The sequence below is a fragment of the Trachemys scripta genome, chromosome 2, assembly GCF_013100865.1.
Source record: "Trachemys scripta elegans isolate TJP31775 chromosome 2, CAS_Tse_1.0, whole genome shotgun sequence".
Classification (NCBI taxonomy): Eukaryota; Metazoa; Chordata; order Testudines; family Emydidae; genus Trachemys; species Trachemys scripta.
Window position 1 is genome coordinate 8,593,379 of NC_048299.1, and position 25,653 is coordinate 8,619,031.

General features: G+C 57.7%; 1 protein-coding gene across 1 annotated transcript in view; it reads left to right on the plus strand.

The window, feature by feature from the left end:
• Positions 1-17,883: 17,883 nt before the first annotated feature.
• Positions 17,884-25,653, plus strand: part of AGAP3 (ArfGAP with GTPase domain, ankyrin repeat and PH domain 3) — a gene marked incomplete at its 3' end in the record, with an annotated part of 133,175 nt that continues 125,405 nt past the window's right edge. Inside the window, 1 exon segment of the mRNA XM_034759862.1 lies at positions 17,884-17,906.

Sequence of the window (25,653 nt, forward strand, 5' to 3'; positions counted from 1 at the left end):
TGCACACCAGGCAGCCGAGATGGTGCCTGTGCCCTAGGTAGGGTGACCAGATGAGATGAAGAAAATATCGGGACACCGGGGGTGGGGGTGAGGGAAACAGCTAAAAATTGGGACGGTCCCGATTTTATTGGGACGTCTGGTCACCCTAGCCCTAGGAGCTCCCACAGACAGACCGAGGACGGAGGTCAGGGAAGGAGAACAAAGGGGATTTCTACGCAAATCGACAAGATTCGCTGCAGAGTGGAAGGGGGCTCACTGGAGAGGGAAGTGCCCTGGGGACAGGATCCTGGAAGTGGGTCCATGCATAGGGGCAGGCAAGTGTTTGTCAGCAAAAAAGACAAGCTGGGTGGAGGGGGCAGTGCCAGACTCGCCCCCAGCCTGGGGGTCCCTGGAGATGTTTGGGATGGGTTCTGACTCACTCACCAGTCCCAGCAAGGTAATCCGGCCGAGGTGCGGCCCTGAGCTGCCCGTCTGAGCTGGCTGTAAAAGGAGGAGCCACGGGAACATCTGGTGCAGCTGGACTTTCTGAGGGGCTGCAAGAGGCAGCTCAGGACAGATGCTCTGGGGAGCTAAGTCTCTCCATGCACAGCGTAACGCTGCGAGCCCCTGCGGGAGGGGGACTGGCCATCTGCTGCCTGCTCCCGAGCTAGAGGTCACGGGTGCCAGGAAACAGAGCAGATCTCTTCCTGCCTCTGTCCCCAGCAGCCCAACAGAGGGCTGCTGGGGACAGACGAATCAACTCTGCCAGAACAGGCTTGCTGCTGGGGACGGGGTATCCCCTGACGGGCCCTGGCGGCAGCCCCCTCCCCTTGGGCAGAGGGAGCTAGAGGGGAAATGGCCTGGCCGCTGTCCAGCAGGTGGCTTTTCCCCCGTTTGTCTCCCCCAACCCCAGCCCGGAGGTGCCGGGGCTCAGCCCTGCCAGGCCATGTGGCTTGTGAAGGGTGGCTGCCTGCCTCCCCTGGGCTTGGAGCACCGGGGGCTCGGGCTGATGCGAGGCAGGCCTGGGGTCGGGCTGTGAACTGCGGCCAGGTTGGGGAGGAGATAGAATGGGTTTCCCCCACCTGCAGCCAGGCCATTGTGTGGAGGTCTGCCGGGGCTGGCTGGTGTAGTCTTTTATTTTATTTAATGTTTGTTCTGGATTTAGAGCCCATAGGAACACATGAAGCCATAGGCAAGTAACACACACACCATTACAAGAGCATTGTTTTTTAGCAATTTTATTAAAGTTACCAACAAAGTTATAAATGTCACGGCATATACAATTCCTAAAGATAAGTACCGTGTTTCAGTTATACCTACAGACATACTCACATCCTCCTAGATGGTGTTAGTGTCTCTTGGCCCTTGTCTGGATTGAATATTAATACGGGAGAGGTTTCTGCTGGAGTTTCCCATAGGAAGCTCAATTTTTTTGCTCTGGGCACCCCTTTTTATACTGTGAGTCTGTTTATACCTACATTCTGCGCATGTACATGAAAGCGTAACCCTCTTTTTTTTTATTGGCCTGTGTCCCCTGGAAACACAAGGGACCCCAAATTTTATAGGCTGTGTAGGGAGGCAATATTTGTTGTTACAGCATTTTACAATTTAAATTTAATCTTCCCAGCTACACTTTTGCAATATTACCATTTGGTACCTCTCTTTCCCCATAATAGTTTGGGTTATTTCTCGGTTATTGACTTACGCCATCATTTCTTGTTTTCAAGGCCTAAAATAGCTAAGCTAAAGTCTTGCAGGCCTCAGCCCACAGTTTTTTGCGTTTTTAGCTTGTTTCATTTATGTCTGCTAAATAGTTCCTCTAAAGATTAATTCATTTTATATTTCTGTAATTCTACAAATCAACTCTAGTTAACATAAAATAAATATATATAATATAACGTTATGATTAATTGTAACACTACACAATAAATGGACAAGAAATTAAAAACATTGGCTACCCTAGCCGGGCCAGGGCAGGGAGGGTCAGCGTGGGGGGGTGAGGAAGGTCCTGTCCCCAGGGAACACTGGGAAAGAGGCAGGCTATGCGCCTTGGCCAGGGTCAGACGCAGCCTGTGAATCTCGTGACTCTGCCCCATCTGCTGGACCATCCTCCTATGCTGGGTGATGGGGAAGAGGAGGGGGAGGTATCCTTGAGGAGCGAGGGTGTGGGGGGGGCTTACTGCTGGCACCCTGTCATCTCCCTGCTGGACTGGGGCTGCCATGCTGAATTGAGAGGGGTTGAGTCTCCCCTTCTGCTGGTTGGAACCTGGCTCACCTGAAGACAGGGAGCAGCCATGTCCTGCTAACCTGGGAGGGGACCGGTGGTTGGGGAGTCCCCCACTCCCCTGCTAATTGAGGGGCCTGGGCGGTCAGGGAGCCCCCTTTACACCCCTGCTAACCGGGGACTGGGCGGTAAGGGAGCCCCCCCCCACATCCCACTAACTGGGGGTGGCTTCCAGGGCAGTAGAAGGCGCCGGTGACTCTCCCGTTCTGTGTCTCGGCCCCAACCACAGGGGAAGTTCAGCTCGGTGTATTGATGTGGCAGAGAACCCCCCCCTTGGGGGCTGCGGGATTTCCCCTTGCGGTGGGGAGAGGTGTGTGCTGGGCTGGTCCCTTGGGGAGAAAGTAAGAGAGTGGGGTGGTACTGGGCTCTCCCCTTTGGGGGTTGGGGCAGCAGGCAGCCCCCCGCCCTCCTGGCCCTTCTCTGGGGGCTGGTGGTCAGGGAGCCCCCCACCCCGCTAACCGGGGAGCGGGTTTCAGGGCAGTAGAAGGCGCCGGTGGCTCTCCTGGCCCCAACCACAGGGGAAGTTCAGCTCTGTGTCTGATGTGGCAGGAAACCCCCTCCCCCCTTTCTGTGGGCTGCGGGACTTCCCCTTGCCGTGCGGCAGGAAGTGATGGAGAAAGCAGGGCTGCCCTGCCTGGGGGGGTCCAGAGGTCAGAGGTGTGTGCCGGGGGTGTGGGGACTGGGCTCCCCCTTTGGGGGCTGGGAGTGGCAGGCAGTAGCCCCCCCCCAGCCCTTCTCTGGGGGGCGGTGGGATCTTGGAGGGGGTGCAGGAACCTCCTGTGGCGTGGGTTTTTTTAATTCCTTGGTCAGGGTTTGAGCTCTGGGTGGGGGCATTGGGGAGGAGCCTAGAATGTGCTGGGGGAGTGGGGGTTAGAGAGTGCGTGTATGGAGCCTGGGGGCAGGAGGGACAGGAGGGGAGCATGGTGTGTAGGGGGAGTGATGTGGGGTGGGGAGGTCTGGAATGTGTGGGTTGGTGGGATGAAAGGCAAAGGGGGGGTCTGGAGTTTGTGGGGGGGTAGGAGGCGCTGAGGACCAGGGGGCTCACACATGATGGTGTTTTGTTAGGTTTTGTGTCAGGCTGGCTCTGTTCAGTACAGCGGGGTCTGGAGTGTGGGGCACTGAGGGGCAGGGGGTCTGAGGACTCTGTTCGGTACGGGGGGGGGGGAAATCATAGAATATCAGGGTTGGAAGCCACATCAGGTGGTCATCTAGTCCAACCCCCTGCTCAAAGCAGGACCAATCCCCAACTAAATCATCCCAGCCAGGGCTTTGTCAAGCCGGGCCTTAAAAACCTCTAAGGAGTGAGGGCAGACGTGGGTGTCTGGCTCCCTGAACCCCATAATGGACCTGGCCGAGGGGTCCCGTTCGCCGCTGTACCTACAAGCTCTGTTTTAGACCGTGTTCCTGTCATCTGGGGGGCGCTGAGGGGCAGGAGGCTGAGGACTCTGGTACAGGGAGGGTCTGGGGGGCGCTGAGGGATGGGGGCTGAGGACTAATGTTCGGTACGGGGGGTCTGGCAGACTAATCAGTGAGCTAGTGGCTTGCCCCAGTCGGGCTATTGACAGCCCCCTCTGCACTCTGTCTGGCCGGCCAGGTCCTTGCAGTGGCCTGTCACTCCACTGGCCGGCCCCAAACCCAGGGATCTCTCCCGCCTGCACGGGGCAGCGATTCGTGTCCGAACGTGAGCGTGGGGCGCCCCTGAGGAATGCTTTGGGCAGCGGGCTGAGTTGTGGATGTAGCTCCCTGGTTCTCCGGCTCCCCCGTTGGGCATGGCCTGCTGGTGAGTGTGTGATTGCCCAAGCGACTCGTTATGGGGCAGCTGGCAGTGCCCCTATGTCTGGGTTGCCTGACCCTTTCCATGGTCAAGGATTCTCGTGATCCTTTCTTGAGAAGCTTCAGCACCTGCGGTGTTTGCAGCAGGACATGGAGGCTGGCAGGAAAGCTGGCTGGCTGGCTGGCTGGAAAAATACTTTTTCTGCCTCCCCAGGAGCTGTGGAAAACTGCAGCTTTGTTGCTCCTCCTGCTCTGCTCAGGAAAATATTGGCAGCACCACAATAACAATGGAACGCAAATATCCATCGCTGGCCTGGGAGCTGCAGCGGCAGCCGCTGGGGACTGGCCTTCCTGGCCCTAGGTCATGCTCCTAGCGGCTCATTCTTCCCTCTCTGAGGGCACCGCCTGGGGCAGGCGCTCATCCCCCTTAGGGGAAAGCAGAGGGAGTGGGTTTCTCCTGACTACTCCAGGTCCCTGGGCCAGCAGCCTTCTCCTGCTGACCAGCTGTGGCTGTCTGTGTTGTGGGGTGGGACAGTTATTGTACAATATAAGGTATAGTTACCTTTCGCTTTGTAAACACCCAAACCTCTAGGCGATTTCCTACCAGAGAATTGAATTTGATTTCTGCTGTGGCGTCAGACTCGGAAGTTAGGAGATGCCGGGTACGTGGTCGTCCCTGTGAGCTGCACTCAGCCCTGTGGGCATGTCTGGATTGCAGTGCTGTCTTCAATCCCACGGTCACGTGCGGGTTATTCCTGGGGATGGGTGCGCCGGAGGCTGAAGTAACGTTGTCGATCTGGCGTTTCCTAACCTTTCAGCCCTTGACTTTTGCAACCTCAGTCACGTTCTTTTCAGGCCGTGTGCGTAAAACGTGTTCTAAGTGAGCGCGAACAGGGCGGGGGAGAGACAGACGCCCAGCTGCTCTTCACACGTAAATAAACGCTCAGAGCAGCCGTATGGGTTTGGCGTGTGAGGCAGGACCGGCCCAGTGCAGGGCACTTCCATTCCTCCCTGCTGCCGCCTCGTGCAGCCGGGAGGGGAGAATTTGGTGCCTGGCCCGGCCCTGCGCCCCACCTGATCAGCACGTTGAGAGAGGCCCACATTGGGCTGTGTGCTGGGATACCGGAACTGCAGCAGAATCCCCCCCCCAGCCCAGCAGGAGCTCATTTGGGACCCTGACCAGGGCGGTTGGAAGAGCCCTGTGCGAATCCTGCTGCTTGCTGCACTGGCCCGGCGTGGGTGGGCTCTGCAGGACACACATCCCAGGCCAGAGAAGGTGCAGCTCCAGCTTGCCTTGGGCTGTGGCAGGTCAGCGCAGGTGAGCTCTAGCCCTGCTCCCCACACTGAACCGCCTGCTTTGTGGTTAGTGGGTTTGGGGCTTCCAGTCTCCTGCGCCTTCTTCCCCTGCCCCCAGTGCAGCATGCGTGATTGGCGGTGGGGTCGGGGGCATAGGCGCCAACTTTCTCCGGCGCCGGTGGGTGCCCGCACCCCCCAGACCCTTTCCCTGCCCCTGGCCCCGCCCTGACTCCACCTTTTCCCTGCCCCCATTCCAAACCCAACCCCATCCCCCTCCCCAAAGTCCCCACCCTAACTCCGCCCCTCCCTGCCCCTATTGGTCCCCTTCCCCAAATCCCCGCCCCAGCCCCGCTTCTTCCCCCAGCATGCCTTGTTCCTCCTCCTTCCCCCTCCCTCCCTGCCCCGCGAATCAGCTGTTTCATGGCGCAAGCGCTGGGAGGGAGGGGGGAGAAGCAGGACGCAGCGGTGCGCTCGCGACAGAGGTAAGCTGGGGCGAGGGGCTGGGGAGCCGCCGGGGGGTGCACACCACCCACCAATTTTTTTCCGTGGGTGCTCCAGCCCCGGAGCACCCACGGAGTCGGCGCCTGTGGTCGGGGGTGCTTCCACCAGAGTTTGGCCTGAGGCCCTGGGTTGGAAGCTTGCTTGCTGCTGTGCGTCGTGGGATTGTCTGGGAGGCCCCTGGGCCCTCTGCTCTGCCCGGCAGCAGCCCTGTGCGAGTTCCCTCACCCTGGCTGCACTTGTGATCTGAGGGGAGCTGGCTGTGGGGGAAGTGCCGTGTGTTACTCTTTGGAGCAGATTTCTAGAGCAGCTGGCGGTGGGGGAGAAGTAATCTCCTGTCCCCGTCTCTGTGCTGAGCTCCGGGCCCAGCGCCCCCCTTTGCGCAGAGAGTCTCTGCTTTCCTTGCTGCCGGAGCAGCAGCTTTCCCTGGGATTATCCTGGAGCGGTGCTGCTGTGGAAATGCACGTTTATCCCCTCCCCCAGGGCGAGCCTGACCCAGATCAGCCCTGGGCCACCCTGTATCCCTCTAGGGCAGGGGTCTCAAACCCAAATGACCACGAGGGCCACATGAGGACTAGTACATTGGCCGAGGGCCGCATTACTGACACCTCCCCCCCCCGCTGCCCTCGGACCCGCCCCCACTCCACCCCTTCCATGAGGCCCTGCCCCCATTCCAACCCCTTCCCTGAAATCCCCACCCCAACTCTGCCCCCTTTCTGCCCCCAGGGAGGGCAGGAGGGGTGTGGGGTGTGGTGGGGGCTCAGGGCAGGGAGTTGGGGTGTGGGGTGTAGGAGGGGTGTGGGGTGCAGCAGAGGGTTGGGCTGCAGGAGGGGCTCTGGGGGTGGGCTCCGGCCCGACACGCACCGGGGGCAGGGCAGGCCGCCTGCCTGCCTGTCCCCGCACCGCTCCGGGAAGTGGCCAGAACGTGGGGGAGGAGGGGCAGAGGGGTCTGTGTGTTGCTGTTGCTTCAGGCACCACCCCCAGCAGCTCCCATTGGCCGGGAACGGGGAACTGCGGCCAATGGGAGCTGCTGGGGGCGCTGCCTGAAGCAAGAGCAACACACAGAGCCCTGTGCCCCCCCTTCCCCACGTTCCGTCCGCTTCCCGGAGCGGCAGGGGGCAGGGAGCCTGCCCTTCCCCAGAGCCGCTCTAGGTGAACGCTGGGGGGCGGGCGTGAAAACAACCCCGCGGGCCGCATGCTGCACCTTGTGGCCTACGTATGCTCATGGGGTGTCCGTGGGGCTCTGGACAACAGGGAAGGTACCTTGCCTGAGGCGCAGGACCCTAACCTGGTGTGGCGGGAGTGCCCAGGGACACGGCTCAGGGAGGCTGCGGCTTCAGACCCAGCTGACGAGAGAGAGCAGGTCCCCATCCCTGTCCCAGATACTGAGTTCCAGGCCGAGTTGCAGAAAGATCCCTCCTTGCGGAAGATAAGAGACCTGGCCGACCTCAGTGCGGTACAGACCCTGGGGAGAGGTGGCCGGAAAAGGTTCCTGTGGGAGAAAGGGTTCCTGTACCGAGAATGGGCTCCCCCAGGGAAAATGGAGTCAGGGGGGATCAGGAGGCAGCTGGTGGTCCCCCAGAAGTATCGCTGCCAGCTGCTGTACTGGGCCCATGACATTCCCCTCTCAGGGCACCAGGGAACATGGCGTACCCAGCAGAGGCTGCTACGGAGCTTTTACTGGCCTGGGGTCTTTATTACTGTCCGACAGTACTGCGGATCCTGTGACCCCTGTCAAAGGGTAAGAAAGTCCCGGAACAAGAAAAAAACGTCTTTAAAACCCTTGCCCATCATAGAGGAGCCTTTCCAGAGGGTGGCCAAGGTCAAAATGGGGACTCTTAACCAAGAGAGCCCAAATCACAGCCCTCCAGACTGGAATGCTGGGAGAAGACCCCAGCCCAGTTTGAACCTCAGGGGTATTGAGGTGGGAAAAGGGCACGGGCCGCATAAGCCTTCCCACAGGCGAACTATGAGTGTCATTGAGCACACCCGACCTAAGGGGGGGCGTGAACCTGGAAGGGCCTGGTGTAATTCTCACCAAGGAATGGGAGGGATGTTGCGGCATCCATGGGAACATGGGTAGGTTCGAACTTCCCCAGGTCACTGGCTAAAGTGACCCTGCTCAGTTCGGTCCCGAAGGGGGGAGAGAAGGTTTATTTAGACGACAGGAACACAGTCCAAGACAGGTCTTGCAGGTACAGACAACAGGACCCCCTCAGTTAGGTCCATCTAGGGGCCCCAAGGACACCACAGCCCCCGGGAGGGGGGGGGGGGGCAGAGTCCCGTCTGGGCCGCCCTCCATTTCACGAATTCAAGAATTAATAGGGGAAGCTGGGAGGCGTGACCATGAGATGGTCGAGTTCAGGATCCTGACACAAGGAAGAAAGGAGAGCAGCAGAATACGGACCCTGGACTTCAGAAAAGCAGACTTTGACTCCCTCAGGGAACAGATGGGCAGGATCCCCTGGGAGAATAACACGAAGGGCAAAAAGCAACAGAGGGTCCTGTGGCACCTTTAAGACTAACAGAAGTATTGGGATCATAAGCTTTCGTGGGTAAGAACCTCACTTCTTCAGATGCAAGTCTTGGCTAAACAGTGAAATCCTTGCTGATCTTAAATGCAAAAAAGAAGCTTACAAGAAGTGGAAGATTGGACAAATGACCGGGGAGGAGTATAAAAATATTGCTCAGGCATGCAGGAGTGAAACCAGGAAGGCCAAATCACACTTGGAGTTGCAGCTAGCAAGAGATGTTAAGAGTAACAAGAAGGGTTTCTTCAGGTATGTTAGCAATAAGAAGAAAGTCAAGGAAAGTGTGGGCCCCTTAGTGAATGAGGGAGGCAACCTACAGTGACCAAGGATGTGGAAAAAGCTAATGTACTCAATGCTTTTTTTGCCTCTGTCTTCACAAACAAGGTCAGCTCCCAGACTGCTGGACTGGGCAGCACAGCATGGGGAGGAGGTGACCAGCCGTCAGTGGAGAAAGAAGTGGTTTGGGACTATTTAGAAAAACTGGATGAGCACAAATTCATGGGGCCAGATGCGCTGCCCCCGAGGGTGCTAAAGGAGTTGGCGGATGTGATTACGGAGCCATTAGCCATCATCTTTGAAAACTCATGGCGATCGGGGGGAGGTCCCGGATGACTGGAAAAAGGCTAATGTAGTGCCCATCTTTAAAAAAGGGAAGGAGGAGGATCCGGGGAACTACAGGCCAGTCAGCCTCACCTCAGTCCCTGGAAAAATCATGGAGCAGGTTCTGAAGGAATCAATTCTGAAACACTTAGAGGAGAGGAAAATGATCAGGAACAGTCAGCATGGATTTACCAAGGGGAAGTCATGCCTGACTAACCTAATTGCCTTCTATGATGAGATAACTGGCTCTGTGGATGAGGAGAAAGCAGTGGATGTGTTATTCCTTGATACGGTCTCCCACAGTATTCTTGCCAGCAAGTTAAAGAAGTATGGGCTGGATGAATGGACTGTAAGGTGGATAGAAAGCTGGCTAGATCGTCGGGCTCAACGGGTAGTGATCAATGGCTCCATGTCTAGTTGGCAGCCGGTTTCAAGCGGAGTGCCCCAAGGGTCGGTCCTGGGGCCGGTTTTGTTTAATATCTTTATTAATGATCTGGAGGATGGTGTGGACTGCACTCTCAGCAAGTTTGCAGATGACACTAAACTAGGAGGCGTGGTAGATACACTAGAGGGTAGGGATCGGATACAGAGGGACCTAATCAAATTAGAGGATTGGGCCAAAAAAAACCTGATGAGGTTCAACAAGGACAAGTGCAGAGTCCTGCACTTAGGACGGAAGAATCCCATGCACTGCTACAGACTAGGGACCGAATGGCTAGGTAGCAGTTCTGCAGAAAAGGACCTAGGGGTCACAGTGGACGAGAAGCTGGATATGAGTCAACAGTGTGCTCTTGTTGCCAAGAAGGCTAACGGCATTTTGGGCTGTATAACTAGGGGCATTACCAGCAGATCGAGGAACGTGATCGTTCCCCTTTATTCGACATTGGTGAGGCCTCATCTGGAATACTGTGTCCAGTTTTGGGCCCCACACTACAAGAAGGATGTGGAAAAATTGGAAAGAGTCCAGCGGAGGGCAACAAAAATGATCAGGGCACTGGAGCACATGACTTATGAGGAGAGGCTGAGGGAACTGGGATTGTTTAGTCTCCAGAAGAGAAGAATGAGGGGGGATTTGATAGCCTTCAACTACCTGAAGGGGGGTTCCAAAGAGGATGGAGCTCGGCTGTTCTCAGTGGTGGCAGATGACTGAACAAGGAGCAATGGTCTCAAGTTGCAGTGGGGAAGGTCCAGGTTGGATATTAGGAAACACTATTTCATTAGGAGGGTGGTGAAGCACTGGAATGGGTTCCCTAAGGAGGTGGTGGAGTCTCCTTCCTTGGAGGTTTTTAAGGTCAGGCTTGACAAAGCCCTGGCTGGGATGATTTAGTTGGGAATTGGTCCTGCTTTGAGCAGGGGGTTGGACTAGATACCTCCTGAGGTCCCTTCCAACCCTGATATTCTATGATTCTGTGATTTACCAGCCTGCTTCAAAACTAACTGCCTCCAGCGTCTCTCATTCAGCCTTTTGTCCATTTCCCGGGCAGAGGTGTCACCTGGCTCCAACCCCCTTCCTGGATTCTCATGTTCCGTGCTCAGGTATTGTCCCTTAAGGCCAGTCTCCCATCCCCTAATGCAGCCCCCTAGCCAAACCCCCCTCAGCATTCAAAGACCACATTCAGAACAGTCCCCGTTTGTCACACTGGGTTCAGGGTGCCTGAAGGGGTGAGAATGCTCCAAGCTGAGGGGTGTGGTGCTGACTCCCCCGCTGGCTTGGCAGAGCTGCCCTCTGCCAGGGCTGGTCCCTAGTTCCAGGGGCCGCAGGGGAACTGCAGTGGGGCATTAGGCAGCTTGTCGCGGGGCTGGGGGAGAGGAAGGTTCTTGTGGAGCCCTCGTCTCTCCAGCACCATTACCTACGAGTTCTGCAGAGCTCTGTGCGCGCCGTGGGAGATGTGTGGGGGGCCCTGCCCTGATGCATCTTGGGAGCCCTGCACATGGGGTGTCTCTCCCAAACTTCCTGCAGTCGGGGTCTCCCCTGAATGGGCAGAGCCGCCCAAACTATGGAGTGTGTCTGCCGCGAGCCCCCCTTGTCCCCCAGTGTCACGAGCCCCCTTCCCCCTGGTGTCACAAGGTCCACCTGTGCCACAAGTCCCCCTCCCCCCCCAGTGTCACGAGCCCCCTTCCCCGTGGTGTCACAAGGTCCACCCGTGCCACGAGTCCCCCTCCCCCCCCAGTGTCACGAGCCCCCTTCCCCCTGGTGTCACAAGGTCCACCCCTGCCACAAGTCCCCCCCCCCCCCCCCCGGTGCCGCGAGCCCCTCTTCCCTCCCTCCCCCCCCATGCCACGAGCCAGGCCCCGCTCCATACAGCTCCAGATCTGCTTTTCTGTTTTCAACCGTTTTTCTGAAGCAAAGCAAGAATCATGCTCCTTTGACGCCCAGTGCTTGTGGGAGCAGGTAGGGGCCTGTTACATGCCTCGGGACGTGCCACCGTCCCAGTTTCTTGCCGGGCTAGAACCTGTTCTCTGAGCTGCTGCCATCACCGAAATAGCAAATAATCCAAGGACCCAGTGGGGGATGGAGGCTGCTGTGCTCAGCGTGGTACGAGAGACGTGTGCGCAGACAGCTGCTGCCCCAGAGAGCTCACGCGCTGCTTATTGTTAAAAGAAGGTTATTAATCCTGTGACCACAGACTATGTTCGGGGAGTCATTTCACCCCCCTCGGAAACCAGCCGCCTCTGGGCTGGAGCACGGCAGCAAAGGAACAGAAACAGCAGCGGAACAGCCTGTAACGACTGAGCTGGAGTTTGGCTCGAACCGCGGCTTAATCCCCCAGTTCTCGGAGAAGTGCCGTGACCGTAGACTCTTGTTTTGTCTCCTCTGGAAGACCCCCCTGCTCCCAGTGCACCCCCCACCCCATTGGGCACCTCTGAATGTGAGGGGAGAGGGGCCCGGGTTTCTCCTAACCATCCAAACGCCTGCACAGCCTTCATTGTTTCCATCTGATGAGCACAGAGCTTCGGCCCAGGCTCGTTCAGACACAGCCGAGTGCTGTGCTGGGGGGTGCATGCTGTCGTGGCGAAGGGGTGCAGGGACGGCTCGGGGCTGGGTGTGGAACTGGAGGGTGCCAGCAGGGATGCCAGGTGGAGCTGCACTGCCCAGGGCAATCTCTGAACTCCCTAGAAGGGTCGTTCCCAGGGTGTGCCTGGCTCTGGCTACGCTGGCTGGCGGAGGGCCCCGCAGTGCCCTGACCACCTCCCCCTGCACTGCTGCTGGTTCCCTTCAGTCCTGCCCGGGCCAGCTGGAACCGTTCGGCTTCGGGCTGCTCACTCAGGGCTCTGCCTTCTTGGGGCCCGTTGAGCAATGAGACTCGACCTTGGATTGCAAGCAGTGAAGCCGCCTTTGGCCACAACAGACGTGAGTTATGTTGGTTCTCTGCACCCCAGCATGGAAGGGTGTCAGTCTGCCCAGCTCCATGGCCTCAGGAAGGGGGGCCCACCGCTTTGGGTGCTGGGGGCGGGCGGGGCACCTTGCCTCCCCAGAACAGTCCCAAGCCTGGCAGAGAGGTTCCCTGGAGACCCTGATCTGAGCAGCCCCCTCTAGATAGCAGCCGCTTTTGTCCCCTCCTGGGTAGCAGAGCCCCCATCCCGTTGTCTTGCTCGCTGCCGGGTTTCCCCTCTGGGAGCCTGCGGGAAGCTCTGGCTCCCGGACACCTGTTTGCTTGTGGTGAGAGGGAGACCCTGGCGCATGCATATTGCCAGTGTGCCCGGCTACAGCGCCGCGCCCAGCTGCAGCGCCTCCCCCAGAGCCCCCTGGGGCGGTGCTGGCTGTATTTCTTCCCGCACCTCTTTATTTATGTGCTCCCCAGTCGCAGCCCCACAATGTTGCGGGAGCTCCTCGCCTGCCTCCTCCTGGCGGTGCCCAAGCGGCCCCCCATTGATCTCGGGGCGGGGCAGTCCCTGTGACCGCGCCTGTGGGGCTGGATTCTGGGCACTCCGGGCAGAGTTCCTGTGGGCGGCGTCAGCTGCTGGGATTTGGGCGCTGGGCAGGGGCCCAGCTCCCCCCCCCCCCCCCCCCCCCTCGCCCTCCCCCCCCCCCCCCCCCCCCGCTTTTCATTTGTTGTCCCCTGGACTCAGTTACTCCCGGTGTTTTCTTCTGTCCTTCCCCTCTGGATGGGGGCATGACCTGTTAGTCTCCTGGCTGGGTCCCTTGGGGCTCCATCCCGTTCCCAGGGACTGAGGAGTGACCTCGCTGTCTTTTGGGTGGACACATCTCTTCCCCCGCTCCCGTGTGCTGCAGAGCCCGGCGCAGGGCGTGCTCCTCTGTGCTTTGCAGGGGGTGGGGAATGGGTCAGGGGTGCTGCTTTGGCATAGGGGCCCAGGAGCTGTGTTGTGTGATTGTCTCTGGCTTAGCAGGGGATGGGCCCAGCGCTGCGTGGCAGCCATTGGTGCTGCCCCTCCAGCCTGCATGGCGTATCTGCAGCCAGCTGTCTGTGCTGGAGCCCGGTCTCTGCCCGGTGTGGGGGAGCGGGTTGGCTGGGCTGTGGAATCGCTGGAGCAGTAGCTCTGCAGGAGGACTGTATCCATCTGGTGGGGTTGTTACAGCGTGGAGCCCTGCCCAGCTTTTCCTTTTCATGCTGTCTCTGCAGCCGTGCATTGATTGTGAGGAGCAGGTTTGTGTCATTTCGGGGCTGCTCAATTTCTGTGTCGTCGTCACAAATGTTGACTTGGTCGGCTGTTCCTGGGCCTGTTCTGAAACACCCGGAGTTGTCAGTCCCAGGGTGATCTCGGGCCTATGCGCTGTGGGAGGTTTCCGCAAGGGCAGCGGGGCTGGGTTAAAGTCTAGGTAGTGCAGGCCTATCAGGCTCCGGGAATCCTGTGATGTCAGTGACGTTTTAAAAAATTGTTTCTAGCCCTCCTGTTTGCACAAGAAGGTTTGGAAATACGACCCGAGCATGCCCAGTGCTGTGATGCCAGCCTGAGTCTGCAGGCAGCCCCAGAGGAGGGAGCTGAGGGTTTGTCCAGAGTCCGTTGTGGTCCTGTTTTAATTCTGATACTGCACAAACACTTGTGGTTCACCCAGTGGCTCAGCCTGGAGCAGGCTGCACACGTGGCCACCTGGCACAAACCTTTGTGGAGTGTCTAGCCCAGCATTGGCAGCCGTGTTAGCTAACACCGATTAATTGGCAAGCCGTTAACACGGGTGAAACAGGAGCAGAACCACTGGTGTAGCCACGCCTGGGGACGGAGCCTCTTTCGTGCCAGTGGGTGTTAGTTTGGGGGCCTCAGCAGAGGGCGTTGTGAGAGTCCCATGCTGACCCTGCTGGAGTGGGGTCAGCTGGTGCCCCTCAGACATCTGCTTGGGTGGGTGGGGGCTGAGCCCCCCCACTCCAGCACCTCTGAGGGGGGGAGAGCAGTGGTGCTGGGAAGCGGGGGCTCCCCCTGCCAGTTCAGCAGACAGCTCTTGTGTGGGTCACCCGAGTACGGGCAGGGCCACAGCCTGGGAGTGGGGCCCCAAAAGGGAGGGGAGTGCCGCGATCTGCCCTGGATGCGGTGGGTCGGAGGTCCTGGGAGCAGATCCTCGGTGTGCGGCAGGCAGGTAGCTCTGGAGGCCTGGGCTAGGGGTGGGGGGGCTGGGAGGTTGGACCGAGGTTACTCCCCTGGCTGGAAGGGCTGTGGTGCATGTTGTGTATTGTTGTTGTGCAGTCTCTGGACGGTGCATGGAGCTAATGAGGGCGTATGGTTCCCCATCGGTTCCATTCTGTAGCAATCCTGGGGGGCCAGACTGAGTCAGCCGCTCCGTGAAGTCCTGTGAAGGAGCAAAGCTTTGCTAATGAGGCTCTGCAGAGTGAAGATGGGCTGGGGCCTGTTTCGCAGGGAGGAAGCGAGCCTGGCTTTTGTGGTTCTCTTGTTGCTGTGTTATTTGTCACTGGGGATGCCCCAGGAGTTTGCTGACGCTGCTGTTCTCACAAATGTCCTCTAGTTATTCGTGAGGAAAGTATTTGTGCTTTTGTGCACTGGGGTCGTTCGTCCGTCTGACCATGGCGTAGGAGAGGGGCCAGACTGGAGGTTAGGTGAAGGGCTCTGTGCTGTTGAAACCTCTCCTTTGCTCCATTCCCTGGGCTGCCTGGCTTCCCAGGTTTGCATTTTGGAGGTTCCCCTGTGTTGTGATAGGGACTGGGGCGGGGAGGCTCCTGGGTTTCCGTGGTCTCTCACCATGTCCTTGCTTTTCTGATGACACTGTCTGGCTCGGATCCATTGTCTGGAATAGTCTTGGGAAGGTCTGTCCGGAGTTTCCCATTCTGCATTGCTGGCATTTGCTTCTTTTTATTGGGTTTTAAACTGTTCCAGCTTTGCCAGGAGCTGCTGTCTGTAGCATCTTTAATGTGTGCCCATTTCTCCTTCCCACGCTCCGAGTTTTCCTGCTGGAGCGCTGGTTTGTGTGGTGGGGGACCGGCAGGTAGATGTTAGGTCACGGGGGTCTGTGATGGAGAGGATAGGCCAGTGGGTAGGGCGCTGGCACTGGGGAGACAGGTTCAGTTCCCTGCTCTGACGCAGGCTTCCTGATCTCTCTGCCCCCTGGGGCACCAGCACTGCCCTGCCTCTCGGGGGCTGGTGAGACTCAACACATACATATTTGGAGTCAGGTAGGAGATGGGCCCAGAGATGTGGTCCCTTCCTTTATGGCAGCCTACACCAGACCATTTCTCTTCCCCTTTCTGCCCCTTGGAGTTGAGCCTTTTCCTGCTGGTTGCGGGGCGGGATGTGCAGTGGCTCTGCTGAGCGCTGGCTAGGTCTGTAGGGCCCAGGGGGTGTCTTTGCCATTTGTCCGTTACCTTTTCTGTGCATTCTGCTGCTCAGATTCCTTGGCAGGTCCTCTGCTTTCCCCTCTCTGCTCCTTCCTGCACTTCTCCTGCAGGCTGTTCTAGGAGCCCTGCCCTTCCCTGGGGGAGGATCCTGCATCCTCTTCCCTTTCCCTCCCGCCTCATCTCCACCCACAGATCTAGCATCAGCCCTGCCCCCCCATGTCCCCTCCTCGGACACCCCCTGCTGATATTGCCAGTTGTCTTCCCCCCCACGAGCTGACTAGGGTTAGCAATTTTACATTGGCTCTTAAGCCTCTGTTGTTTGCGGATTTGCTAAGCCTCACAGCACTAGGTAGGTTCTTATAAAATACTCATCACCACACCATGGCCTGTTCGGTAGGTAAGGAACATTGGGCGGTCACGGAAATGCAACCAGGTCTGGGGTGGAATGCAGCAGCTAACAGTGCGTGGTGGGTCTGCCCAGCAGTGTAGAACACAGCGTGTGGAATCCCAGGTCAGACAGGAACCGCGGGGAAGGAGACGTTGGGTTTCGCCTGGCAGGCCGCTGGCATGAAAAGTGCCAGGATCTAACCTAGGTCTGGGCCTTTGCCTTGCCCCCATCGGTGCTGGCACGGCAGGGAAGTGTCCCCTTCGGAGTCCCGGCACTGCCCACTCAGCACCAGGGCCGCCCAGAGGATTCAGGGGACCTTGGGTCTTTGGCGGCGGTGGGCCTCCGCTGCCGAAGACCCGGCACTTTGGCGGCGGGTCCCGGGGCGGAAGGACCCCCCGCCGCCGAATTGCTGCCGAAGATCTGGAAAGGAAGAGGCTCCGGGGGCCCGGGGCCTGCGAGAGTTTTCTGGGGCCCCCAGAGTGAGTGAAGGACCCCGCTCCAGGGGCCCCGAAAAACTCTCGTAGAGGCCCCTGCGGGGTCCGGGGCAAATTACCCCACTTGCCCCCCCCTCAGCACCATGGGCACAGGCCGAGGGACGGCCAGTTGCAGGGCCTGCCCCACACAAAGGGCTCACGCCTGCATTTGCTGCTCCTGGATTTTCCCGTGCCCGGTGCCAGTGTGGGGGTGGTGGCAGGAGAGGGACCTCGTGGCATGTGGGAAGAAGGCAGCTTGCTTTGGTACCAGGCCTGCCAGGGAGAAGAGGGCGGCACAGCGGTGCTGACTGCCGGCAGGGGCTGAGCTGGGCGTGGGAGGAGGGAAGGAGCTTGTGCTGGAGGTAGGCACTGTGTGCATCTTCTGTTTGCTTCCTGGCTTTCGTTAACCGCTTGGTGGCTGGAGCGCAGAGCCTGCCAAGAGCTCGGTCCTGCCCAGGAGAGCTGTGCCGGGCACGCGCTCAGCTCAGTACAGCCGTCCGGGCGATGCTCCTTGGAGGGGCCGTCGGAGCCGATCTCCGTCCCTGGGGGGGTGAATGGGGGGCGGACGTGGCTCGGTGAGCTGCAGCGCTTGGGTTGGCTAACGGCTAGAAGGGAGACCAGAGCCTAGGGTCAAGGGCTCCTGAGCGAGGCGGGGGGTTAGTTAGGTCTATCCCCAGCTCTGCCACCCACTCCCTGTGTGACCGTCTCTCACTGGGCCTCAGTTTCCTCCCGGGACAGTGCTCAGACGAGGAGGCAATGGAGCATTTCTCAAGAGGCTGTCGAAGGTTCTGGGGCTCGGCATGGGGGGCGGGGTGACCTGTGGATACAGGAGCACAGGCTGGACGGCTCTTCTGGCCCGGTGGGCAGCTGCGGGAATGAGGCCGGCTGCCGGGGTGCTCCCAAGGAGTGGGAAGAGGTGGCTGGGTTACAACAGCTGAGACGGAGTGGGTGCACCTCTCCTCTCCTGCTAGCTGTTCATCCTGGCTGGGCTGAGCCCGGGGGCTCGGGGGGGGGGCACTGCTGCTCCCCTGAAGGCCCCTCCCCACCTGAGCCTGGGGTGTATGAATCTCTTATTCCTCTTTACTGAGACCCTCTCCCTCAAGCCCCCCCGTGGGTCTCTGAATGGGGATGGGGGCCAGGGAGCTGCCCTTCCTTTCCTTGGGGGAGCTGCCGAGCCCCCCTCCCCGCCCCCGGTTGTCAGCCCCTGGTGACGAGCGAGTGCGCAGCCGGTTGCCAGCTGCTGACGCGCTGGCGGGTTGGCTGTGATTTCTGTGCAGTGAGAACAGGCTGTGACGTGGGATTGTGCGGGCTGCAGCTCCGTCTCCCCCTCCCGACAGCCTGGTGAGGAGGCCTCATTGGTATTCGTGGTGCACCGCAGAGTCGGCTGGCGCTGGTCTCCGTGTGCACGGGGGGGCGGGGGGTGGCAGCTCCCCCAGTGGGCCCCTGGCACAGGCACTGGGCTCCTGCCTCAGCCGTTGGGGGACCAGCAGCTGCCGCAAGCCCGTGACTCTGCATGCGGCTCTTCCGCCAGCAACAGCGGCCTGGCGCGTCTTCTGGGCTGGGCAGGCTGGCCACAGGGAGACATCACGCCCCCACCCCTGGCAGCGCCGGCCATGGGGCGGCATTGTTCCCTGGCCCCTCAGCCCCTCCCCTGCCCTCTGGCAGCGTTGGCCATGGGGCGGCATTGTTCCCTGGCCCCTCAGCCTCTCCCCTGCCCTCTGGCAGCGCTGGCAATGGGGAGACACCGCGCTCCCACCCCTGGCAGCGCTGGCCATGTGGCGGCATTGTTCCCTGGCCCCCTGGCCCTTCCCTGTCCTCTGGCAGCGCTGGCCCTGGGTGACGTGTCCTCGCCCCCCTGCCCCCTGGCAGTGCTGGCCCTGGGGTGACATTGTGTCCTGGCCCCCCTGCCCCGTGGCAGCGCTGGCCCTGGGGTGACATCGTGTCCTCCCGCCCCCTCATCCCCCGGCAGCACTAGCTATGGGGTGACATGGCACCTGGCCCCCCTGCCCCCTGGCAGCGCTGGCCCTGGGGTGACATGGCACCTGGCCCCCCGCCCCCTGGCAGCGCTGGCCCTGGGGTGACATGGCACCTGGCCCCCCTTCCCCTGGCAGCGCTGGCCCTGGGGTGACATGGCACCTGGCCCCCCGGCCCCTGGCCGCGCTGGCCCTGGGGTGACATGGCACCTGGCCCCCTCGCCCCCTGGCAGCACTAGCTATGGGGTGACATGGCACCTGGCCCCCCCGCCCCCTGGCCGCGCTGGCCCTGTGGAGCCCCTTTGGTTGGTCGGTGAAGCAGAAGAGTGAAGCTGCCCTCGGGGAAGGGCCTGTGTCAGCGGTTGCTGCACCCTCAGCCCCGCGGGGAACCAGGGCTCAGTGCAGCTTTCAGCCGCCTGGATCCCTGCATGCTCCTGGCGCTGCCCCCAGCTGGCTGGCGTCGGTCACAGGCTGAGGTACACGCTGTGTAGGGGCCAAGGACCCAGCCCATTGGGGCGCTGCCTAGCACCCAGCCTTGTGCAGTGCTCCAGCCCTGCCCTGCACAGACATGGCAGGTTGAAAAACTGGCCCGAACCCCACTGGCGGCTACTCTTTGTTCTCCAGATGGTTCCGTCTGGTGCTTTGCACTGTCGGGGCCTGGGGCGCGTTCGGGGCCTCCAGGAACAGCCTGTGTCCTCTTGGGTTCTGTTTGGGTGTCTCCTGTTCCTCTGGGCGGGCTGGCGCTCGGGCGTGGTGAATTCGGAAGTTAGTTCATGGAATTCATTGCCCCGAGAGATCGTTAAGGCCAAGAACCTAGCTGGATTCCAGAGAGGATCGGACAGGGTCTGGTCCGGAATTGTTACAAGCCCCAATGCTCTTGCTTCCCGAGCCGGCCTCTAAGTAATTGCAGTTAGGGAAAGCTGCCGTAGGGGCCTTCTGCAGCGCTCCTGTCCCCGTGCTGTGCAGCAGCAGGCCCTGGCCACAGTGGGACAGGATGCCAGGCCAGATGGGCCCGGGTCTGAGCCAGGCTGGCAGTGCCTGTGTTCCTGTGGCCTTGGGGCAGATGGTATGACTGCTTCTGTGGCATGTCGCCAGCCACTTCTTGACATCAGCGCGGCGATGAGGGTCCGGGTGTTTGAACTGGGACGTTGAGGGGCACAGGTTACTGAGGCGGTGATGGGGGTCCGGGTGTTTGAACTGGGGCGGTGAGGGGCACAGGTTACTGATGTGGTGATGGGGTCCGGGTGTTTGAACTGGGGCGGTGAGGGGCACAGGTTACTGATGTGGCGATGGGGTCCGGGTGTTTGAACTGGGGTGGTGATGGGCACAGGTTACTGACGCGGCGATGGGGTCCGGGTGTTTGAACTGGGGCGGTGAGGGGCACAGGTTACTGACGCGGCGATGGGGGTCCGGGTGTTTGAACTGGGGCGGTGAGGGGCACAGGTTACTGACGTGGTGATGGGGTCTGGGTGTTTGAACTGGGGCGGGTGGAATGAAGGAATAGCAGGAACGGGGAGTTAGTGGGAGTGAAGGGGTAGGGAAAGGCAGGCAGATCAGGGAGGACAGTCTTAGCTCGTCGGCTGCCCCCGTCACCATCAGGCTGGGTTCTGGGAGTAGCATGGCTGAGCTGAGGTAGATGGAGAACAAGGAAGTCAGTGGCTGCGCAGATTTTCCCAGGGAGCTCCCGATGGGTAGAGGGGATCCTGCAGGTTGCATCTGAGTGGGGGGTGGTGCAGGCTGGGAACATGGTAGAGTGAAGGCACAGGTCGTTGGGCCAGGGCTAAAGGTTGTGACGACTCTTCAAGGAAAGGACAAGCTTGTGTTTGATCTAGGGGGAGCTTCAGCTTAGAGAGGAACAAGCAGGTTTTAGCCCATTGAGATCCCAGGTTCTTCTCACAGAACCCAGTGGGCAGTGGCCAGCCTCTCTCGTGCTGAGCTTTATAGATGTCCAGGCGGCTTTGGGCAGCCGACACAGAGACAGACTTTGGAAAATTGACACACGATGGGATACCAGTAAAAGTAATTAGAATAAACCAGAATCTATATGACAATGCCGGATTTGCAGTCAGGGATGGTAACAGCATCAGCCAATGGTTTGCTGTGAGGGAAGGGTGTGACAGATGGCCATCCACGTCCCCAAAGTAACCATCAGAGCGGGTGACGAAACACTAGAAGAAATCCGTTATTTTACTCATCGAGGGCATGTGATATGCAGTGATGGCAACACCAGGCTAGACATTGAGCAACAAATATCGAAAGCAGCAAACAACTTTCATAAACCTGAAAAGATTTGGAAAAGTAACTTGATTGGCACTGACTGAAAAACTCCCTACCTGTCAGGGTGGTTAGGCACTGAAATAAATTGCCGAGGGAGGTTGTGGAGTCTTTGTCATTGGAGGCTTTTAAGAGCAGATTGGACAAACACCTGTCAGGGATGGTCTGGATAATACTTAGTCCTGCCATGAATGCAGGGGACTGGACTAGGTGACCTCTCAAGGTCCCTTCCAGTCCTATGAGTCTATGACACAAAAATATGAATTTTTAATATTGTCCTCATGTTTGTCCTCTTTTATGGAGCAGAGTTTTGGAAATGGGCAACAGAAATGAAGATCAGTACATCCCAAAGTAAATGCCTGCAGGAGATTTTCAGTGTCCATTGGAAAGAGGTTCTTCCAACATCAGAAATTCGAAAGAGAGTAAACCAACCTTAAAGCATCAAATATGGTAAGACCAAGATGATGGACATATTTAGGATGCGCATTAAGAATGTCACCAACACGACTTCCATGGCAAGTGATAATATGGATATCACCAGGAAAGAGAACAAGAGGGCAACCTAGAGAAACATGATGCAGGACCCTAGAGAGAGAAACCGGATCCATCAACATGACATTCAGAAGCCTGAACCGGACCAGAACAAGACCAAAATAAAGGTGGGAACTGCAGGATGCCATATGCACCTGGGGGTTCAGGAGGATACAGAAGAAGAAGAAAGCAGGACGAGCCAGTGGAGGGACATACAGGGTGGGCGTGTGGTCCATGTGACAAGTCAGGATAATGATCTTTGCAGCCGCAGGATGAGTGGATTGTCGAAGGCAGAGAGGAGACTGCAGGAGTCAAATTGTGGGACGAAGAGGGCCTGGACAAGTTCAGCTGTGTGGCTGGAGAAGAAAGGCTGAGCTTAGAGATGTCGTGCAGGAAGGAGAGGCCAGACTTAGCCACGGCCTGGATGTGTGGCTCTAGAGAGGACTGGGTCAAAGATTATGCCCAAGCCACATGATGTCTGGGAGGCTGGTGGTGCCTGTTGAAAATTAAGAACATAAGAACGGCCAGACTGGGTCAGACCAATGGTCCATCTAGCCCAGTATCCTGTCTGACAGTGGCCAATGCCAGGTGCCCCAGAGGGAATGAACAGAACAGGGAATCATCAAGTAATCCAGCCCGTCGCCCATTCCCAGCTTCTAGCAAACAGAGGCTAGGGACACCATCCCTGCCCATTCTGGCTAATAGCCATTGATGGACCTATCCTCCGTGAACTTATCTAGTTATTTGTTGAACCCTGTTATAGTCCTTGCCAGAGGATGTTGTGAAGGCCAAGAGTTCCACAGGTTGACTGTGCGTTGTATGAAAAAATACTTCCTTTTGTTTGTTTTAAACCTGCTGCCTATTAATTTCCTGAACCCCCTCTTCTGGCCTTCAAGCAACCCCCCAACCTCACCAAGCTCACCATCAGAAGCAATCTCCCCACAGACCAGGACACACCAACTCAAAGTGGCACCAGACCCTGCCAGAACAACAGATGGAAAACCTGCAGCCATATCTCCACTGTTACAATGATCAGCATCCCCCCATGACACACCTTTCAAGGTTCATGGGTCCTACACATGCCTATCACAACATGGGGTGTACCTCATCCGAGGCACTAAATGCCCCCAATAACAGCTATGTGGGTGAAACCAGACAATCACTGTGCACTCAAATGACCTCACACAGGAAAATGATAAAAGACAAAAACATCCTATCACCTGTGGTGAGCACGGCTCACAATGCAGCCACTCGATATCTGTCCTATCAGCCCTCGTCCTCACAGGAAACCAGCACAACTCTGTCAACAGACGAGCCTGGGAACTTGACATTCATAACTTTGCTAGACACCAAAACTCACGGACTGAACAGAGACACTGGATTTATGGCTCATTACAACCATCTGTAACCCACTAGCCCCCTTTTTGTCCGATGACTGCAGAGGTGTTAACAGGTCACCTCACCTAGCGGGTCCCTTAGAACCTGTGCCAACTGTTCCCCTTGTGTTTAGCTGTGACATGCTCCATACCTTCCCCCGCCCCGAGGAAGGGCGCTGTGGAGCTCGGAAGCTGGTCTCTTGCACCAGCAGAAGTTGGCCCAGGAAAAGCTATTGCCGCAGCTGCCTTGTCTCTCTAAAAGGGCTAATGCGGCTTCTGGCTGGATGAGCCGGGGACTATCCAGCAGGACTAGGGAGGGGTATTGCTGCCGTGTATACAGCGTTTGGGAGCCCATTGCTGGATGCTGTGTCCAGTTCTGGGGATCACACTTCAAAAAAGACACTGACCAATTGGAAAGGGGTCAGGAGAGAGACTGCAGGAGCTCGGTCTGTTTAGTTCAACGAAGTGAAGGCTCAGGTATGACTTGATCCCAGTCTACGCGTACCTACGCGGGGAAGAGATTTCTGAGAGTCGCTGGCTCTTTAATCCAGGAGGAAAAGGCTGAGCAAGATCCCGTGGCTGGACGCTGAAGCTGCCCGAAGTCAGGCTAGAAGTAAGGTGCAGATTGCTACGTTGGAACAGCTGATGTGGATTCTCCCTCAGGCGGAGTCTGGAGATCCAGCCTGGGCGTCTCTCTGGAGCAGACCCACCGCAGAGCTCAGCCAGATGTGTGAGGCTGGGATGTGGAATCCCTTGGGTGGGGTCTCTGGCCTCTTGCTCACAGGTCAAACTAGAGGATCATCGTGGTCCCTTGTGGCCTTATCTATGAACCGCACCCACATCTGCCAACATCTGGTCTGTGCAGCGTGGTGCCATCAGGTGCTGATGCAGGGGAAAGGCCCTTGACAACATACCAGCAGGGTGGGTGAAAGGCGGGGGCTTGCACGTTCTGTGTTCAGACCTGCCAAGCCCTTTGTCTGTATGAGACTGGAGCTGGCCTCCCTGGGCAGTGCTGGTGCTTGCTGGTGACGCTCAGGTGTCTGGGCTTTGTACAATCCTTACCTCACTCAGCTTTCTGACGGTGCTACTCTCCTATGGTGGCACTTGGAGTCGGGACTCCCTCCTGGACCACAGACACATTCCACTTTTATTCCTTCTTTGAGTGTCACTGGCACTTGTTGTAGGGTTTGGGGTGTTGGTGACACCCTGGGATCTGTTTTGCCCTTTATTATTGGTACGGGGTGCTCCAGTCATGGACCATGCGGTGGGCACTGGGGTGTGGATAAGTGCCAGGGCACAAGCAGGTACCTTGGGGCAGGCCGCTTTGTGTGGGGGCAGGGACAGATGATTGGGGGTGGGTGCTGGAGTGGGGGCAGTCATCTTCAGGTATGTTAGCAACAAGAAGAAAGTCAAGGAAAGTGTGGGCCCCTTACTGAATGAGGGAAGCAACTTATAGATTCATAGACTCTAGGACTGGAAGGGACCTCGAGAGGTCATCGAGTCCAGTCCCCTGCCCGCATGGCAGGACCAAATACTGTCTAGACCATCCCTGATAGACATTTATCTAACCTACTCTTAAATATCTCCAGAGATGGAGATTCCACAACCTCCCTAGGCAATTTATTCCAGTGTTTAACCACCCTGACAGTTAGGAACTTTTTCCTAATGTCCAACCTAGACCTCCCTTGCTGCAGTTTAAGCCCATTGTTTCTTGTTCTATCCTTAGAGGCTAAGGTGAACAAGTTTTCTCCCTCCTCCTTATGACACCCTTTTAGATACCTGAAAACTGCTATCATGTACCCTCTCAGTCGTCTCTTTTCCAAACTAAACAAACCCAATTCTTTCAGCCTTCCTTCATAGGTCATGTTCTCAAGACCTTTAATCATTCTTGTTGCTCTTCTCTGGACCCTTTCCAATTTCTCCACATCTTTCTTGAAATGCGGTGCCCAGAACTGGACACAATACTCCAGCTGAGGCCTAACCAGAGCAGAGTAGAGCGGAAGAATGACTTCTCGTGTCTTGCTCACAACACACCTGTTAATACATCCCAGAATCATGTTTGCTTTTTTTGCAACAGCATCACACTGTTGACTCGTATTTAGCTTGTGGTCCACTATAACCCCTAGATCTCTTTCTGCCGTACTCCTTCCTAGACAGTCTCTTCCCATTCTGTATGTGTGAAACTGATTTTTCCTTCCTAAGTGGAGCACTTTGCATTTGTCTTTGTTAAACTTCATCCTGTTTAACTCAGACCATTTCTCCAATTTGTCCAGATCATTTTGAATTATGACCCTGTCCTCCAAAGCAGTTGCAATCCCTCCCAGTTTGGTATCATCCACAAACTTAATAAGCGTACTTTCTATGCCAATATCTAAGTCGTTAGTGACAGAGGATGTGGAAAAAGCTAATGTACTCAATGCTTTTTTTGCCTCTGTCTCCACGAACAAGGTCAGCTCCCAGACTACTGCACCGGGCAGCACAGCATGGGGAGGAGGTGACCAGCCCTCTGTGGAGAAAGAAGTGGTTCAGGACTATTTAGAAAAGCTGGACGAGCACAAGTCCGTGGGGCTGGATGTGCTGCATCCGACGGTGCTAAAGGAGTTGGCGGATGTGATTGCAGAGCCATTGGCCATTATCCCAACTCATGGCGATCGGGGGAGGTCCCGGGTAACTGGAAAAAGGCCATGCAGTGCCCATCTTTAAAAAAGGGAAGGGGGAGATCCGGGGAACTACAGGCCAGGCAGCCTCACCTCAGTCCCTGGAAAAATCATGGAGCAGGTCCTCAAGGAATCAATTCTGAAGCACTTAGAGGAGAGGAAAGTGATCAGGATCAGTCAGTATGGATTCACCAAGGGGAAGTCGTGCCTGACTAACCTAATTGCCTTCTATGATGAGATAACTGGGTCTGTGGATGAGGGGAAAGCAGTGGATGTG